This window comes from Corythoichthys intestinalis, chromosome 3 (assembly GCF_030265065.1).
Source record: "Corythoichthys intestinalis isolate RoL2023-P3 chromosome 3, ASM3026506v1, whole genome shotgun sequence".
Lineage (NCBI taxonomy): Eukaryota > Metazoa > Chordata > Actinopteri > Syngnathiformes > Syngnathidae > Corythoichthys > Corythoichthys intestinalis.
This window is the reverse complement of record NC_080397.1, coordinates 1,962,275-1,980,567: the sequence shown is the minus strand read 5'-3', so window position 1 is coordinate 1,980,567 and position 18,293 is coordinate 1,962,275. Positions and strand designations below refer to the sequence as shown.

At 40.1% G+C, this 18,293-nt stretch overlaps 1 long non-coding RNA gene across 1 annotated transcript; it reads right to left on the bottom strand.

The window, feature by feature from the left end:
* Positions 1-5,649: 5,649 nt before the first annotated feature.
* On the bottom strand, positions 5,650-6,526 carry LOC130913875 (uncharacterized). The gene is made up of 4 exons (XR_009062822.1): positions 6,421-6,526; positions 6,263-6,327; positions 6,102-6,169; positions 5,650-6,022 (listed from the first exon to the last, which is right to left on the bottom strand). It is a non-coding gene; the product is annotated as an uncharacterized LOC130913875 (long non-coding RNA).
* Between the last annotated feature and the right edge of the window lie 11,767 nt (positions 6,527-18,293).

Sequence of the window (18,293 nt, the reverse complement as noted above, 5' to 3'; positions counted from 1 at the left end):
ATAATTTCTCGGGGAAACCATAATGCACAAAAAAGTCTTGCCACAGACATTTTGCTACGGTTTGTGCCTTCTGATTCCGGGTGGGGATAGCCACAGCATATTTTGTAAAGTGGTCAGTAAGTACTAATATATCTTTCGTATTGCTACGATCAGGCTCAACTGAGAGAAAGTCCATGCAGACCAACTCTAAAGGTCTACTGGTTTTAATGTTAACCAGAGGGGCTGCCCTCTCAGGTTGACTCTTTCGGCGCACACACCTTTCGCAAGTTTTAATCTTCTTTTCCACATCATGGGACATACGCGGCCAAAAGAAACGAAGCCTTAACAAATCAAGAGTCCTTTCAATGCCCAAGTGGCCCAGGTCATCATGGAGACCCCGCAGTGCCATTCCTCTTAATGTAGAAGGTAGAACCAATTGGCGCATGGGTTGCCCTTGGTCATGTCTGATCCGATATAGAACTCCATTGATAAGCTCATACTTTTTCCATTCTCTAAGCCACAACCCAATGTCAGGGATTTCACGTCTTAAAGAAGGAGATGGTTGCACACCCAATTGAAGATGTTCAATGAGGATTTTGATTTCCATATCTTGTCTTTGTTCATTGGCTATCTCCTTTAAAGAGAAATGAGGAAGCACAGGAAGTCCATGAGTTCCTTCTTCCACATATTCATTGGGCAGAGCAGTGGAATGGATGGCAAACGACTCTATCAGTGCAACAGAGGGATTGGACTCAGTGAAAGATCCATGGCCCTGATGAACTGCATGTTTCTGACAAATTGCGCTGATAGCTTCAGGACAAATTTCTTGAAATCCTGACTCACTCAAATGAGTAAGTGTAAATTTTCTGATCCTTTCCTCTTCCTTTTGGGACACGGCATCATTTAAGAGTTGACCATGAGGCCTTCTTGAAAGTCCATCAGCGTCTTTATTCTGAGCCCCAGCACGGTATTGAATTTTAAAAGAGAAAGTTGAAAGAGATGACAACCATCTGTAACTCGCAGCATCCAGCTTTGCAGTAGTCAACAAATATGTCAAAGGATTGCTGTCAGTCACCACGGTGAAATCAACTCCATATAAATAGTCGCTGAATTTTGCAGTGACAGCCCATTTCAGAGCCAAGAATTCCAACTTATGAGCAGGGTACTTGGCTTCACTCTTTGTCAGTCCACGGCTAGCGAAGGCAATTGTTCTTCTGTGGCCTTCCTGGTCCTGATATAAAGCAGCTCCTAACCCAGTAGTGCTAGCATCAGTGTGTAAAATGTATGGGAGCGATGGATTGGCAAACCCTAAAACTGGGGCTGTCGTGAGTTTCTCAATAATTTCCTCAAATGCTTGCTGACACGCTGGGGTCCATCTGTCCCCGAATCGATCTTTTGGGTGGAAATACCGCTGTACTGGACCGCTCTTCATAAGAAAACCATTCTTCCTGACAGGGGGGTATCCAGCAGTGAGTTCACTAAGCGGTTTAACGATCTTGGCATAATCTTTGACAAATCGCCTATAATATCCGGCAAACCCCAAGAACGATTGGAGCTCCTTCAATTGTGTTGGTACTGGCCAGGTCTTTAGTGCTTCAACTTTTTCTGGGTCAGTTTCAACCCCATCTTGAGAAACAATGTGCCCAAGATACTTGACTGATGTCTGGAAAAATTTACACTTCTCAGGAGACAATTTCAGCCCATATTCTCGTAATTTCTCTAAAACTTTCAGCAATCGAGATTCATGCTCTTCCAAAGTGTCAGAGAATACAATGAGGTCATCAATAAAAACTAGCACTTCCTTCCTATTCAAACCTCCCATACATTTTTCCATGAGTCGTTGAAACGTACTCGGAGCATTAGTTATCCCTTGCGGCATTCGGTTAAACTCCCAAAATCCCAAAGGGCACACAAATGCTGTCTTTTCTTTATCTTCTTCCTCCATTTCAATCTGGTAGTAACCAGACTTCAAATCAAGAACTGAAAACCATTTCGAGCCAGTCAACAATGAGAAGACCTCTTCCAAATTTGGCAATGCATAAGCATCCTTAATGGTCTGAGAATTTAACTTTCTAAAGTCAATGCACAGCCGAACTGATCCATTTTTCTTACGAACTACGACTATGGGTGACGCAAATGGGGACTCTGATTCCCGAATGATCCCCGACTCCATCAACTCCTGGAGATGCTTCCGAACAGCGTCCACATCTTGTGGGTGTATGGGCCTTGCGCGGTGCTTGAAGGGAGTGGCGTCACGCAGTCTAATGTGATGCTTCACTTCTTTAGTACGCCCATAATCTAGGTCATGCAGAGCGAACACTTCTGACATTGCATTTAACTGCTTTGAAATTCGTTCTTTCCACCCAGGCGGCAAAGGGGAATCACCAAAATTTAAATCAATCTTAATTGGACTGGGAATTTTGTTCGCTTGACACGGGCGCTCAATTACTTGGTGAAGGGCATGCACTTCAGCCAACACAGTTTTTGGTGGGATGGTGATATCTGAGGCGGTCTCATTCCTTATCACCAACGGCATCGTGTTTGAGCGACCCTGTGGTAAAGTATGTAAAGAGCTGGCCACTAACAACCCATTAGGAAGGGAAGATTTAAATGGGGCTTCCACCATGACCCACTTCTCACTTTGAGTACGACTGGGGTTCAACACTCCGTCAATGACTACTGTGCTGCCTGCTGTTACCACTTCTGAACAGTTTGAGGCCATTTTCACTTGTGTTATTACATCCAATTTTGATTGCCTATGTCTCATTTCCAGAAGTTTCAAAACGACTCCATAACCAGACCGAGAAGACTGAGGAGGAAATTCGTGTCCACTATATACTTAGAGTACAGAACATCTAACGTGTTGGTACCAATGAGGAGTTGAGGGGTCTTATTCATATTGGGAACCACTAGTGCCAAGGTAGCAACTTCGACTTCTGCACCAATAAATTCTTCAGGGAACCCTATTGTTACATCTATAAACCCCAAATAAGGTACTGCTTGCCCATTAGCACCTTCTACCTCCAACTCAAAATCAAGCAATTCGTTTAGGCAATGTAAGGTGAGGTGAGACAAACTGCTCTGGTACATTGACTGGGGGATGGTAGTCACCTGTGAACCAGTGTCCATGAGGCAATTAATGTAATGGCCTTCAATGCAAACTTGGGCTGTGCATTTAGTCCCAACTAGACTAGAAAGCAATTGGGGAACCTGCTTGATGGAGTTGGATTGATCATAGACCACATCCATGGGCTGCCGAGGATTTTCCCTCCCAATTACCTTAGTAGCCTCTGTCCGCCCAGCAACAGAGACTACTTCTAGTTTAACTGCTGAGTATTCAAAATGTCATGCTGCTGATCCCAACGTCGCTGTTTTTCTCTTAGGATCTGTCGTTTTTCTTCAACGAGAAGAGTGTTTGGTTCTCGTTCACACCCCTTTGCTAAATGTCCGTCTTCTCCACAGCGGAAACAATAATACGGCTTAGGCCGGTCATGTACTTGTGCACCCACATTTCTATTTGTTTGTTGTCTCCCATTCTCTCTGGTTGTTATATTTTCTTTAGTGAAAGATGTCATTGGTTTATTTTGATTTTGCAAAATAGCAATTTGGCTTTTAAGTGTGGCAAGCTGATCTCTCAAAGCCTTCATTTCCAACATAAGCGGGTCATCCTGCTGGACTTTGGGGCTCAATATTCTTGTCTTGGCGACTTGGGCTTGAACATCAACAACTTGTCTTTTCAACTCTTCAACTTCATTCACCCCTGAAGAATTCCACTGGATATTACTGTGGGGTGCAGTGTGTGTGACAGCCATCTGTGAGCGCAATTGTTCCAACTGGGCTTTAAGCATCCTCAATTCACTCACTTCTTCCTTTGATGTTTCATGATCTCCAACGGATACTTGATGTGAGGTGGTTCGCAACTTAACAGCAGATGACCCCTGTTTGTGCTGGCCCAAATGTTTTCGCATACGGCTCTCTTTTGCAGCTTGCTTGTCCTCTTCTGACCTTATGAGCAGCACCAGTTCGGCAAAACTTGGGGGCTTACATTTCTTCTGCTCTAGTTGGAGATCATTAATGAGTCCATTACTCCAACAACCTCGGCAAAATTGCTTTAGAAGGTACCGATTCCGCTCACTTTCCAAAAGCCCCCCTCTTCTGATCACAGCATTCAATATTCCTTGTAGTCTAATGAGGTACTCTGAAGACTTTTCATCATGATTCTGCAATGTCCCCATGAACTTGGCCAGCAGTTCATCTCCATCTTCCACTGATCCAAAAACAGAATCCAGCAGTTGAAGGTACTCTAGTGGCAAGGCAAGTGGGCTGACATGTTGGATAACCTCAGCAGCTGGGGGTAGCAAACTGTCCAAAATCTTGCGTGTCCGATATGAATCGGACATGGAGGGATCATTCAGTAGCACATCAACATGTGTCCGCCAAGTTTCATAGTCCAACTCACTGTTGGGCCGAGGAAGCCGGCCAGAAAAGGGTCGAATACGAAGGGAGGAACTTCCCGTGCTGCTTGTCATTTCATTTGTTCTCACAAAGTGTTCGACAACCACTTTCTGCACCATGGAAGGGTTTACATCATCTCTCGAGAGAAATGGGGTGTTTATTTTGTCAGCATTTTGATCCTGATTTCGACGACAGGAAGACTCCACAGATTGACTTGGCGACAAATTTAACTTCAGCTGCTGGTCACGCTCCCATGATTCTGCCAAAGATCCTGGAACTGTCGCAGGGCTGGTCACCACTGAGCATTGTGCACGCCGCAGTGGAGGAGACGGTGGGTGCAATGCTGGTAAACTTCGACTCAATTCAGGTGAAATAGGTTCAAGCAGGAGAGAAGAAATCGGTGCGGTTTGTGCCCCTTTCCTCTGATGTGGATCAACTTCAAACGTCACATCCTTCTTCTGGTATGGTAAATTCACAAGTCCCGCTATACTCATTTGCATAAATTCCTCTTGAAGCATTTCATGCACCGACTTTCCACTGTTTTCAGCAATCAACTTCAATTCCTCAAGATAATTCTCTGTAACACTTCTAGCCATGGGTTTATACACTGTAGCTAAGGCACGCACAATAAATACTTCATTTGGATCGGTGACACTGGGGCATTCTAATGGCAACAACGGCGTTAAAGCTTTCACTGCGGAGTTATGCGAAAATTCTATGATCAATTGCTGATGTAATTCAGATTTTTCATCATCGACTGGCAACACTCGTTTAATGGAGCCATACAAAGTTAACTGTTCTTTTAGTTCGTTAACAAGGCTAAGTTGGGGTAAGCCACTAACTATAACGGCGCTAGAAACATCTATTTTAGCTTTGTCAATTATATCCATTTTTTTTTTTTTATGGAAACAACGAATGTAGAAGTTCACAAATGTTTTCTTTGCTTCTGCTATTTCACACTGCTGGCTCCTGGCTAGCTCGCCAAAATTTGTAACCCGGTGGTTAACAACTGACAAAGTTTACCTTGTATCGCTTTACGTTGTCTGATTATAACGTGTTTATTTATTGGACCAGTGCATCAGAAGCTAGACTCGACTCACAGGAGACAGCGTGCACCCGGCAGAAGCAAATAAAACTCAAGACACAGATAATTGTGGGGTTTTTGTGTGTAATAAAAAACAAAAATATTAAACTATTTACAATATGTACATTGAAAAGAAAAGTTAACTGCATGAAACAAATGCTCAAATTATCCAAAAAACTGTTACTTTACACCCCCTAACTTTACTAAGTGCACTTAGTGTTTTCCCTTCAACGTATTATTCCAGTCCCAAAACGCTATGTGAGCTCACATGTAAATCACTGTTGAGTATTATGGAAAGTTCCTACCAGATTCCCAGCTGAAACAAAAAAAGTGTCCAGTTCAGGTTCGAAAATTGGGTTAGCTCGCCACCGGTCCCTCCTTCGACAACCACTCCTGTGGCTCGACAGGTCGAGAGCGGAAAAATGAAAGGAAAAAAAAATTTCTTCACAAGCGATCTCCCACGATGTCCTCAATGAAAGGCGACTCCCGCATAAAAGACCCGGCCTAAACAGGCCAAGCTAGTATTAACATCATGCTTCAAATTCATCTTTTTGCTTCTTAACATGTCATATAAAACACTCACCAGAACAAGGTGATGAGGGCACGTAGCTAACGGTTGTTAGCCAACCCGCGCTGTCACAAACTGCCTTCCTAACAGCCAGTTTGCGATGACGACGTAGCAAACATTAAATTAACATTAATACTCATACATTTGTTTCATAACATGTCATATAAAACACTCACCAGAACAAGGTGATGGCGGCACGCAGTTAACGGTTGGCCAAACCGCGCTGTCACGAGCTGCCCTCCTAACGGCCGATTGTGGCGATGACGCAGCAAAAATTAAATTAACAGTAATATGACCCCACTAAATTAGTGGCGATTCAATCGATTTTACTTACAATTCCAGTGACGCACAAAGACTGTAGTTGAATCCGTTTTTTTTTTTTTCCCGCAGTATGTTTGTAACTGTCAGACAAACCAAAGAAGCTGCGTCTTCACTAGCTCGCGATGAGGAAGTAAAAGAGAGAGAGAAGACCAGTTTGCTCCTGTCATCCTACCAATGGCTTAGAACCTGCTCGCTCATTGGTTAAGGGAGAGAAATATCGCAACCTTCCATTGGCTTGTAGGTCGTTGCCTTTTAAAAAGTAATTAAATCAAACGATTATTTTTTTTTTAAATAACCTATTTTTTCCTCACTAATTTTATATCAACTTTCGTTTGAGTTGATATTTTTTTTTATTATAATTCCTGGCTAACTAAATTTCCATATGAATCATGTTCAGTGCTCTCTTATCATAGTAACGTGGGTTACACCTACGCTCAAACCAAATGTCCTAGAACCAAATTTCCAAATGTAACTACTAGATTGTGATACAATACACTATTTGGTGAAGTTTGGTTCACTTCTGCGCAGCGGTTTGGGAGTTAACATAAAAATTACATTTCTCGGCCGAGTTGCGTAGATCTCACTGTCAAAAGGCTTAAATGGCTTTTTTGAACTAAGTTTGAGGATTGCGCTCAAACCAAATGTCCTACAACCAAATTTCGAAATGTAACTACTAAATTGTGATACAATACACCATTGGGTGAAGTTTGGTTGACTTCTGCGCAGCGGTTTGGGAGTTAACATCAAAATTACATTTCTCGGCCGAGTTGCGTAGATCTCACTGTCAAAAGGCTTAAATGACTTTGTTTAACTAAGTTTGAGGATTGCGCTCAAACCAAATGTCCTACAACCAAATTTCCAAATGTAACTACTAGATTGTGATACAATACACTATAGCGTGAAGTTTGGTTGACTTCTGCGCAGCGGTTTGGGAGTTAACATCAAAATTACATTTCTCGGCCGAATTGAGTCGATCTCACTGTCAAAAGGCTTAAATGGCTTTTTTGAACTAAGTTTGAGGATTGCGCTCAAACCAAATGTCCTAGAACCAAATTTCCAAATGTAACTACTAGATTGTGGTACAATACACTATTGGGTGAAGTTTGGTTCACTTCTGCTCAGCGGTTTGCGAGTTAACATCAAAATTACATTTCTCGGCCGAGTTGCGTAGATCTCACTGTCAAAAGGCTTAAATGGCTTTTTTGAACTAAGTTTGAGGATTGCGCTCAAACCAAATGTCCTAGAACCAAATTTCCAAATGTAACTACTAGATTGTGATACAATACAATATTGGGTGAAGTTTGGTTCACTTCTGTGCAGCGGTTTGGGAGTTAACATCAAAATTACATTTCTCGGCCGAATTGCGTAGATCTCACTGTCAAAAGGCTGAAATGACTTTTTTGAACAAAGTTTGAGGATTGCGCTCAAACCAAATGTCCTAGAACCAAATGTCCAAATGTAACTACTAGATTGTGATACAATACACTATTGGGTGAAGTTTGGTTGACTTCTGTGCAGCGGTTTGGGAGTTAACATCAAAATTACATTTCTCGGCCGAGTTGCGTAGATCTCACTGTCAAAAGGCTTAAATGACTTTAACTAAGCTTGAGGATTACGCTCAAACCAAATGTCCTAGAACCAAATTTCCAAATGTAACTACTAGATTGTGATACAATACACTATTTGGTGAAGTTTGGTTCACTTCTGCGCAGCGGTTTGGGAGTTAACATCAAAATTACATTTCTCGGCCGAGTTGCGTTGATCTCACTGTCAAAAGGCTTAAATGACTTTTTTTAACTAAGTTTGAGAATTGCGCTCAAACCAAATGTCCTAGAACCAAATTTCCAAATGTAACTACTAGATTGCGATACAATACACTATAGCGTGAAGTTTGGTTGACTTCTGCGCAGCGGTTTGGGAGTTAACATCAAAATTACATTTCTCGGCCGAATTGCGTAGATCTCACTGTCAAAAGGCTTAAATGACTTTTTTAAACTAAGTTTGAGGATTGCGCTCAAACCAAATGTCCTAGAACCAAATTTCCAAATATAACTACTAGATTATGATACAATACACTATTGGGTGAAGTTTGGTTGACTTCTGCGCAGCGGTTTGGGAGTTAACATCAAAATTACATTTCTGGGCCGAATTGCGTAGATCTCACTGTCAAAAGGCTTAAATGACTTTTTGGAACTAAACTTGAGGATTGCGCTCAAACCAATTGTCCTAGAACCAAATTTCCAAATGTAACTACTAGATTGTGATACAATACACTATTGGGTGAAGTTTGGTTGACTTCTGCGCAGCGGTTTGGGAGTTAACATCAAAATTACATTTCTCGGCCAAATTGCGTAGATCTCACTGTCAAAATGCTTAAATGTCTTTTTTGAACTAGGTTTGAGGATTACGCTCAAACCAAATGTCCTACAACCAAATTTCCAAATGTAACTACTAGATTGTGAGACAATACACTATTGGGTGAAGTTTGGTTAACTTCTGTGCAGCGGTTTGGGAGTTAACATCAAAATTACATTTCTCGGCCGAATTGCGTAGATCTCACTGTCAAAAGGCTGAAATGACTTTTTTGAACAAAGTTTGAGGATTGCGCTCAAACCAAATGCCCTAGAACCAAATTTACAAATGTAACTACAAGATTGTGATACAATACACTATTGGGTGAAGTTTGGTTCACTTCTGCGCAGCGGTTTGGGAGTTAACATCAAAATTACATTTCTCGGCCGAGTTGCGTAGATCTCACTGTCAAAAGGCTTAAATGACTTTTTTAAACTAAGTTTGAGAATTGCGCTCAAACCAAATGTCCTAGAACCAAATTTCCAAATGTAACTACTAGATTGTGTTACAATACACTATTGGGTGAAGTTTGGTTCACTTCTGCGCAGCGGTTTGGGAGTTAACATCAAAATTACATTTCTCGGCCGAGTTGCGTAGATCTCACTGTCAAAAGGCTTAAATGGCTTTTTTGAACTAAGTTTGAGGATTGCGCTCAAACCAAATGTCCTAAAACCAAATTTCCAAATGTAACTACTAGATTGTGATACAATACACTATTGGGTGAAGTTTGGTTCACTTCTGCGCAGCGGTTTGGGAGTTAACATCAAAATCACATTTCTCGGCCGAATTGTGTAGATCTCACTGTCAAAATGCTTAAATGACTTTTTGGAACTAAGCTTTAGGATTGCGCTCAAACCAAATGTCCTAGAACCAAATTTCCAAATGTAACTACTAGATTGTGATACAATACACTATTGGGTGAAGTTTGGTTAACTTCTGTGCAGCGGTTTGGGAGTTAACATCAAAATTACATTTCTCGGCCGAATTGCGTAGATCTCACTGTCAAAAGGCTGAAATGACTTTTTTGAACAAAGTTTGAGGATTGCGCTCAAACCAAATGCCCTAGAACCAAATTTCCAAATGTAACTACAAGATTGTGATACAATACACTATTGGGTGAAGTTTGGTTCACTTCTGCGCAGCGGTTTGGGAGTTAACATCAAAATTACATTTCTCGGCCGAATTGCGTAGATCTCACTGTGAAAAGGCTTAAATGACTTTTTTAATTAAGTTTGATGACTGCGCTCAAACCAAATGTCCTAGAACCAAATTTCCAAATGTAACTACTAGATTGTGATACAATACACTATTGGGTGAAGTTTGGTTAACTTCTGTGCAGCGGTTTGGGAGTTAACATCAAAATTACATTTCTCGGCCGAATTGCGTAGATCTCACTGTGAAAAGGCTTAAATGACTTTTTTAATTAAGTTTGATGATTGCGCTCAAACCAAATGTCCTAGAACCAAATTTCCAAATGTAACTACTAGATTGTGATACAATACACTATAGCGTGAAGTTTGGTTGACTTCTGCGCAGCGATTTGGGAGTTAACATCAAAATTACATTTCTCGGCCGAGTTGCGTAGATCTCACTGTCAAAAGGCTTAAATGACTTTTTTTAACTAAGTTTGAGAATTGCGCTCAAACCAAATGTCCTAGAACCAAATTTCCAAATGTAACTACTAGATTGTGATACAATACACTATAGCGTGAAGTTTGGTTGACTTCTGCGCAGCGGTTTGGGAGTTAACATCAAAATTACATTTCTCGGCCGAATTGCGTAGATCTCACTGTCAAAAGGCTTAAATGACTTTTTAAAACTAAGTTTGAGGATTGCGCTCAAACCAAATGTCCTAGAACCAAATTTCCAAATATAACTACTAGATTATGATACAATACACTATTGGGTGAAGTTTGGTTGACTTCTGTGCAGCGGTTTGGGAGTTAACATCAAAATTACATTTCTTGGCCGAATTGCGTAGATCTCACTGTCAAAAGGCTTAAATGACTTTTTGGAACTAAGCTTGAGGATTGCGCTCAAACCAATTGTCCTAGAACTAAATTTCCAAATGTAACTACTAGATTGTGATACAATACACTATTGAGTCAAGTTTGGTTGACTTCTGCGCAGCGGTTTGGGAGTTAACATCAAAATTACATTTCTCGGCCGAGTTGCGTAGATCTCACTGTCAAAAGGCTTAAATGGCTTTTTTGAACTAAGTTTGAGGATTGCGCTCAAACCAAATGTCCTACAACCAAATTTCGAAATGTAACTACTAGATTGTGATACAATACACCATTGGGTGAAGTTTGGTTGACTTCTGCGCAGCGGTTTGGGAGTTAACATCAAAATTACATTTCTCGGCCGAGTTGCGTAGATCTCACTGTCAAAAGGCTTAAATGACTTTGTTTAACTAAGTTTGAGGATTGCGCTCAAACCAAATGTCCTAGAACCAAATTTCCAAATGTAACTACTAGATTGTGATACAATACACTATTTGGTGAAGTTTGGTTCACTTCTGCGCAGCGGTTTGGGAGTTAACATCAAAATTACATTTCTCGGCCGAGTTGCGTAGATCTCACTGTCAAAAGGCTTAAATGGCTTTTTTGAACTAAGTTTGAGGATTGCGCTCAAACCAAATGTCCTACAACCAAATTTCGAAATGTAACTACTAAATTGTGATACAATACACCATTGGGTGAAGTTTGGTTGACTTCTGCGCAGCGGTTTGGGAGTTAACATCAAAATTACATTTCTCGGCCGAGTTGCGTAGATCTCACTGTCAAAAGGCTTAAATGACTTTGTTTAACTAAGTTTGAGGATTGCGCTCAAACCAAATGTCCTACAACCAAATTTCCAAATGTAACTACTAGATTGTGATACAATACACTATAGCGTGAAGTTTGGTTGACTTCTGCGCAGCGGTTTGGGAGTTAACATCAAAATTACATTTCTCGGCCGAATTGAGTCGATCTCACTGTCAAAAGGCTTAAATGGCTTTTTTGAACTAAGTTTGAGGATTGCGCTCAAACCAAATGTCCTAGAACCAAATTTCCAAATGTAACTACTAGATTGTGGTACAATACACTATTGGGTGAAGTTTGGTTCACTTCTGCTCAGCGGTTTGCGAGTTAACATCAAAATTACATTTCTCGGCCGAGTTGCGTAGATCTCACTGTCAAAAGGCTTAAATGGCTTTTTTGAACTAAGTTTGAGGATTGCGCTCAAACCAAATGTCCTAGAACCAAATTTCCAAATGTAACTACTAGATTGTGATACAATACACTATTGGGTGAAGTTTGGTTCACTTCTGTGCAGCGGTTTGGGAGTTAACATCAAAATTACATTTCTCGGCCGAATTGCGTAGATCTCACTGTCAAAAGGCTGAAATGACTTTTTTGAACAAAGTTTGAGGATTGCGCTCAAACCAAATGTCCTAGAACCAAATGTCCAAATGTAACTACTAGATTGTGATACAATACACTATTGGGTGAAGTTTGGTTGACTTCTGTGCAGCGGTTTGGGAGTTAACATCAAAATTACATTTCTCGGCCGAGTTGCGTAGATCTCACTGTCAAAAGGCTTAAATGACTTTAACTAAGCTTGAGGATTACGCTCAAACCAAATGTCCTAGAACCAAATTTCCAAATGTAACTACTAGATTGTGATACAATACACTATTTGGTGAAGTTTGGTTCACTTCTGCGCAGCGGTTTGGGAGTTAACATCAAAATTACATTTCTCGGCCGAGTTGCGTTGATCTCACTGTCAAAAGGCTTAAATGACTTTTTTTAACTAAGTTTGAGAATTGCGCTCAAACCAAATGTCCTAGAACCAAATTTCCAAATGTAACTACTAGATTGCGATACAATACACTATAGCGTGAAGTTTGGTTGACTTCTGCGCAGCGGTTTGGGAGTTAACATCAAAATTACATTTCTCGGCCGAATTGCGTAGATCTCACTGTCAAAAGGCTTAAATGACTTTTTTAAACTAAGTTTGAGGATTGCGCTCAAACCAAATGTCCTAGAACCAAATTTCCAAATATAACTACTAGATTATGATACAATACACTATTGGGTGAAGTTTGGTTGACTTCTGCGCAGCGGTTTGGGAGTTAACATCAAAATTACATTTCTGGGCCGAATTGCGTAGATCTCACTGTCAAAAGGCTTAAATGACTTTTTGGAACTAAACTTGAGGATTGCGCTCAAACCAATTGTCCTAGAACCAAATTTCCAAATGTAACTACTAGATTGTGATACAATACACTATTGGGTGAAGTTTGGTTGACTTCTGCGCAGCGGTTTGGGAGTTAACATCAAAATTACATTTCTCGGCCAAATTGCGTAGATCTCACTGTCAAAATGCTTAAATGTCTTTTTTGAACTAGGTTTGAGGATTACGCTCAAACCAAATGTCCTACAACCAAATTTCCAAATGTAACTACTAGATTGTGAGACAATACACTATTGGGTGAAGTTTGGTTAACTTCTGTGCAGCGGTTTGGGAGTTAACATCAAAATTACATTTCTCGGCCGAATTGCGTAGATCTCACTGTCAAAAGGCTGAAATGACTTTTTTGAACAAAGTTTGAGGATTGCGCTCAAACCAAATGCCCTAGAACCAAATTTACAAATGTAACTACAAGATTGTGATACAATACACTATTGGGTGAAGTTTGGTTCACTTCTGCGCAGCGGTTTGGGAGTTAACATCAAAATTACATTTCTCGGCCGAATTGCGTAGATCTCACTGTGAAAAGGCTTAAATGACTTTTTTAATTAAGTTTGATGACTGCGCTCAAACCAAATGTCCTAGAACCAAATTTCCAAATGTAACTACTAGATTGTGATACAATACACTATTGGGTGAAGTTTGGTTAACTTCTGTGCAGCGGTTTGGGAGTTAACATCAAAATTACATTTCTCGGCCGAATTGCGTAGATCTCACTGTGAAAAGGCTTAAATGACTTTTTTAATTAAGTTTGATGATTGCGCTCAAACCAAATGTCCTAGAACCAAATTTCCAAATGTAACTACTAGATTGTGATACAATACACTATAGCGTGAAGTTTGGTTGACTTCTGCGCAGCGATTTGGGAGTTAACATCAAAATTACATTTCTCGGCCGAGTTGCGTAGATCTCACTGTCAAAAGGCTTAAATGACTTTTTTTAACTAAGTTTGAGAATTGCGCTCAAACCAAATGTCCTAGAACCAAATTTCCAAATGTAACTACTAGATTGTGATACAATACACTATAGCGTGAAGTTTGGTTGACTTCTGCGCAGCGGTTTGGGAGTTAACATCAAAATTACATTTCTCGGCCGAATTGCGTAGATCTCACTGTCAAAAGGCTTAAATGACTTTTTAAAACTAAGTTTGAGGATTGCGCTCAAACCAAATGTCCTAGAACCAAATTTCCAAATATAACTACTAGATTATGATACAATACACTATTGGGTGAAGTTTGGTTGACTTCTGTGCAGCGGTTTGGGAGTTAACATCAAAATTACATTTCTTGGCCGAATTGCGTAGATCTCACTGTCAAAAGGCTTAAATGACTTTTTGGAACTAAGCTTGAGGATTGCGCTCAAACCAATTGTCCTAGAACTAAATTTCCAAATGTAACTACTAGATTGTGATACAATACACTATTGAGTGAAGTTTGGTTGACTTCTGCGCAGCGGTTTGGGAGTTAACATCAAAATTACATTTCTCGGCCGAGTTGCGTAGATCTCACTGTCAAAAGGCTTAAATGGCTTTTTTGAACTAAGTTTGAGGATTGCGCTCAAACCAAATGTCCTACAACCAAATTTCGAAATGTAACTACTAGATTGTGATACAATACACCATTGGGTGAAGTTTGGTTGACTTCTGCGCAGCGGTTTGGGAGTTAACATCAAAATTACATTTCTCGGCCGAGTTGCGTAGATCTCACTGTCAAAAGGATTAAATGACTTTGTTTAACTAAGTTTGAGGATTGCGCTCAAACCAAATGTCCTAGAACCAAATTTCCAAATGTAACTACTAGATTGTGATACAATACACTATTTGGTGAAGTTTGGTTCACTTCTGCGCAGCGGTTTGGGAGTTAACATCAAAATTACATTTCTCGGCCGAGTTGCGTAGATCTCACTGTCAAAAGGCTTAAATGGCTTTTTTGAACTAAGTTTGAGGATTGCGCTCAAACCAAATGTCCTACAACCAAATTTCGAAATGTAACTACTAAATTGTGATACAATACACCATTGGGTGAAGTTTGGTTGACTTCTGCGCAGCGGTTTGGGAGTTAACATCAAAATTACATTTCTCGGCCGAGTTGCGTAGATCTCACTGTCAAAAGGCTTAAATGACTTTGTTTAACTAAGTTTGAGGATTGCGCTCAAACCAAATGTCCTACAACCAAATTTCCAAATGTAACTACTAGATTGTGATACAATACACTATAGCGTGAAGTTTGGTTGACTTCTGCGCAGCGGTTTGGGAGTTAACATCAAAATTACATTTCTCGGCCGAATTGAGTCGATCTCACTGTCAAAAGGCTTAAATGGCTTTTTTGAACTAAGTTTGAGGATTGCGCTCAAACCAAATGTCCTAGAACCAAATTTCCAAATGTAACTACTAGATTGTGGTACAATACACTATTGGGTGAAGTTTGGTTCACTTCTGCTCAGCGGTTTGCGAGTTAACATCAAAATTACATTTCTCGGCCGAGTTGCGCAGATCTCACTGTCAAAAGGCTTAAATGGCTTTTTTGAACTAAGTTTGAGGATTGCGCTCAAACCAAATGTCCTAGAACCAAATTTCCAAATGTAACTACTAGATTGTGATACAATACACTATTGGGTGAAGTTTGGTTCACTTCTGTGCAGCGGTTTGGGAGTTAACATCAAAATTACATTTCTCGGCCGAATTGCGTAGATCTCACTGTCAAAAGGCTGAAATGACTTTTTTGAACAAAGTTTGAGGATTGCGCTCAAACCAAATGTCCTAGAACCAAATGTCCAAATGTAACTACTAGATTGTGATACAATACACTATTGGGTGAAGTTTGGTTGACTTCTGTGCAGCGGTTTGGGAGTTAACATCAAAATTACATTTCTCGGCCGAGTTGCGTAGATCTCACTGTCAAAAGGCTTAAATGACTTTAACTAAGCTTGAGGATTACGCTCAAACCAAATGTCCTAGAACCAAATTTCCAAATGTAACTACTAGATTGTGATACAATACACTATTTGGTGAAGTTTGGTTCACTTCTGCGCAGCGGTTTGGGAGTTAACATCAAAATTACATTTCTCGGCCGAGTTGCGTTGATCTCACTGTCAAAAGGCTTAAATGACTTTTTTTAACTAAGTTTGAGAATTGCGCTCAAACCAAATGTCCTAGAACCAAATTTCCAAATGTAACTACTAGATTGCGATACAATACACTATAGCGTGAAGTTTGGTTGACTTCTGCGCAGCGGTTTGGGAGTTAACATCAAAATTACATTTCTCGGCCGAATTGCGTAGATCTCACTGTCAAAAGGCTTAAATGACTTTTTTAAACTAAGTTTGAGGATTGCGCTCAAACCAAATGTCCTAGAACCAAATTTCCAAATATAACTACTAGATTATGATACAATACACTATTGGGTGAAGTTTGGTTGACTTCTGCGCAGCGGTTTGGGAGTTAACATCAAAATTACATTTCTGGGCCGAATTGCGTAGATCTCACTGTCAAAAGGCTTAAATGACTTTTTGGAACTAAACTTGAGGATTGCGCTCAAACCAAATGTCCTAGAACCAAATTTCCAAATGTAACTACTAGATTGTGATACAATACACTATTGGGTGAAGTTTGGTTAACTTCTGTGCAGCGGTTTGGGAGTTAACATCAAAATTACATTTCTCGGCCGAATTGCGTAGATCTCACTGTCAAAAGGCTGAAATGACTTTTTTGAACAAAGTTTGAGGATTGCGCTCAAACCAAATGCCCTAGAACCAAATTTCCAAATGTAACTACAAGATTGTGATACAATACACTATTGGGTGAAGTTTGGTTCACTTCTGCGCAGCGGTTTGGGAGTTAACATCAAAATTACATTTCTCGGCCGAATTGCGTAGATCTCACTGTGAAAAGGCTTAAATGACTTTTTTAATTAAGTTTGATGACTGCGCTCAAACCAAATGTCCTAGAACCAAATTTCCAAATGTAACTACTAGATTGTGATACAATACACTATTGGGTGAAGTTTGGTTAACTTCTGTGCAGCGGTTTGGGAGTTAACATCAAAATTACATTTCTCGGCCGAATTGCGTAGATCTCACTGTGAAAAGGCTTAAATGACTTTTTTAATTAAGTTTGATGATTGCGCTCAAACCAAATGTCCTAGAACCAAATTTCCAAATGTAACTACTAGATTGTGATACAATACACTATAGCGTGAAGTTTGGTTGACTTCTGCGCAGCGATTTGGGAGTTAACATCAAAATTACATTTCTCGGCCGAGTTGCGTAGATCTCACTGTCAAAAGGCTTAAATGACTTTTTTTAACTAAGTTTGAGAATTGCGCTCAAACCAAATGTCCTAGAACCAAATTTCCAAATGTAACTACTAGATTGTGATACAATACACTATAGCGTGAAGTTTGGTTGACTTCTGCGCAGCGGTTTGGGAGTTAACATCAAAATTACATTTCTCGGCCGAATTGCGTAGATCTCACTGTCAAAAGGCTTAAATGACTTTTTAAAACTAAGTTTGAGGATTGCGCTCAAACCAAATGTCCTAGAACCAAATTTCCAAATATAACTACTAGATTATGATACAATACACTATTGGGTGAAGTTTGGTTGACTTCTGTGCAGCGGTTTGGGAGTTAACATCAAAATTACATTTCTTGGCCGAATTGCGTAGATCTCACTGTCAAAAGGCTTAAATGACTTTTTGGAACTAAGCTTGAGGATTGCGCTCAAACCAATTGTCCTAGAACTAAATTTCCAAATGTAACTACTAGATTGTGATACAATACACTATTGAGTGAAGTTTGGTTGACTTCTGCGCAGCGGTTTGGGAGTTAACATCAAAATTACATTTCTCGGCCGAGTTGCGTAGATCTCACTGTCAAAAGGCTTAAATGGCTTTTTTGAACTAAGTTTGAGGATTGCGCTCAAACCAAATGTCCTACAACCAAATTTCGAAATGTAACTACTAGATTGTGATACAATACACCATTGGGTGAAGTTTGGTTGACTTCTGAGCAGCGGTTTGGGAGTTAACATCAAAATTACATTTCTCGGCCGAGTTGCGTAGATCTCACTGTCAAAAGGCTTAAATGACTTTGTTTAACTAAGTTTGAGGATTGCGCTCAAACCAAATGTCCTAGAACCAAATTTCCAAATGTAACTACTAGATTGTGATACAATACACTATAGCGTGAAGTTTGGTTGACTTCTGCGCAGCGGTTTGGGAGTTAACATCAAAATTACATTTCTCGGCCGAATTGAGTCGATCTCACTGTCAAAAGGCTTAAATGGCTTTTTTGAACTAAG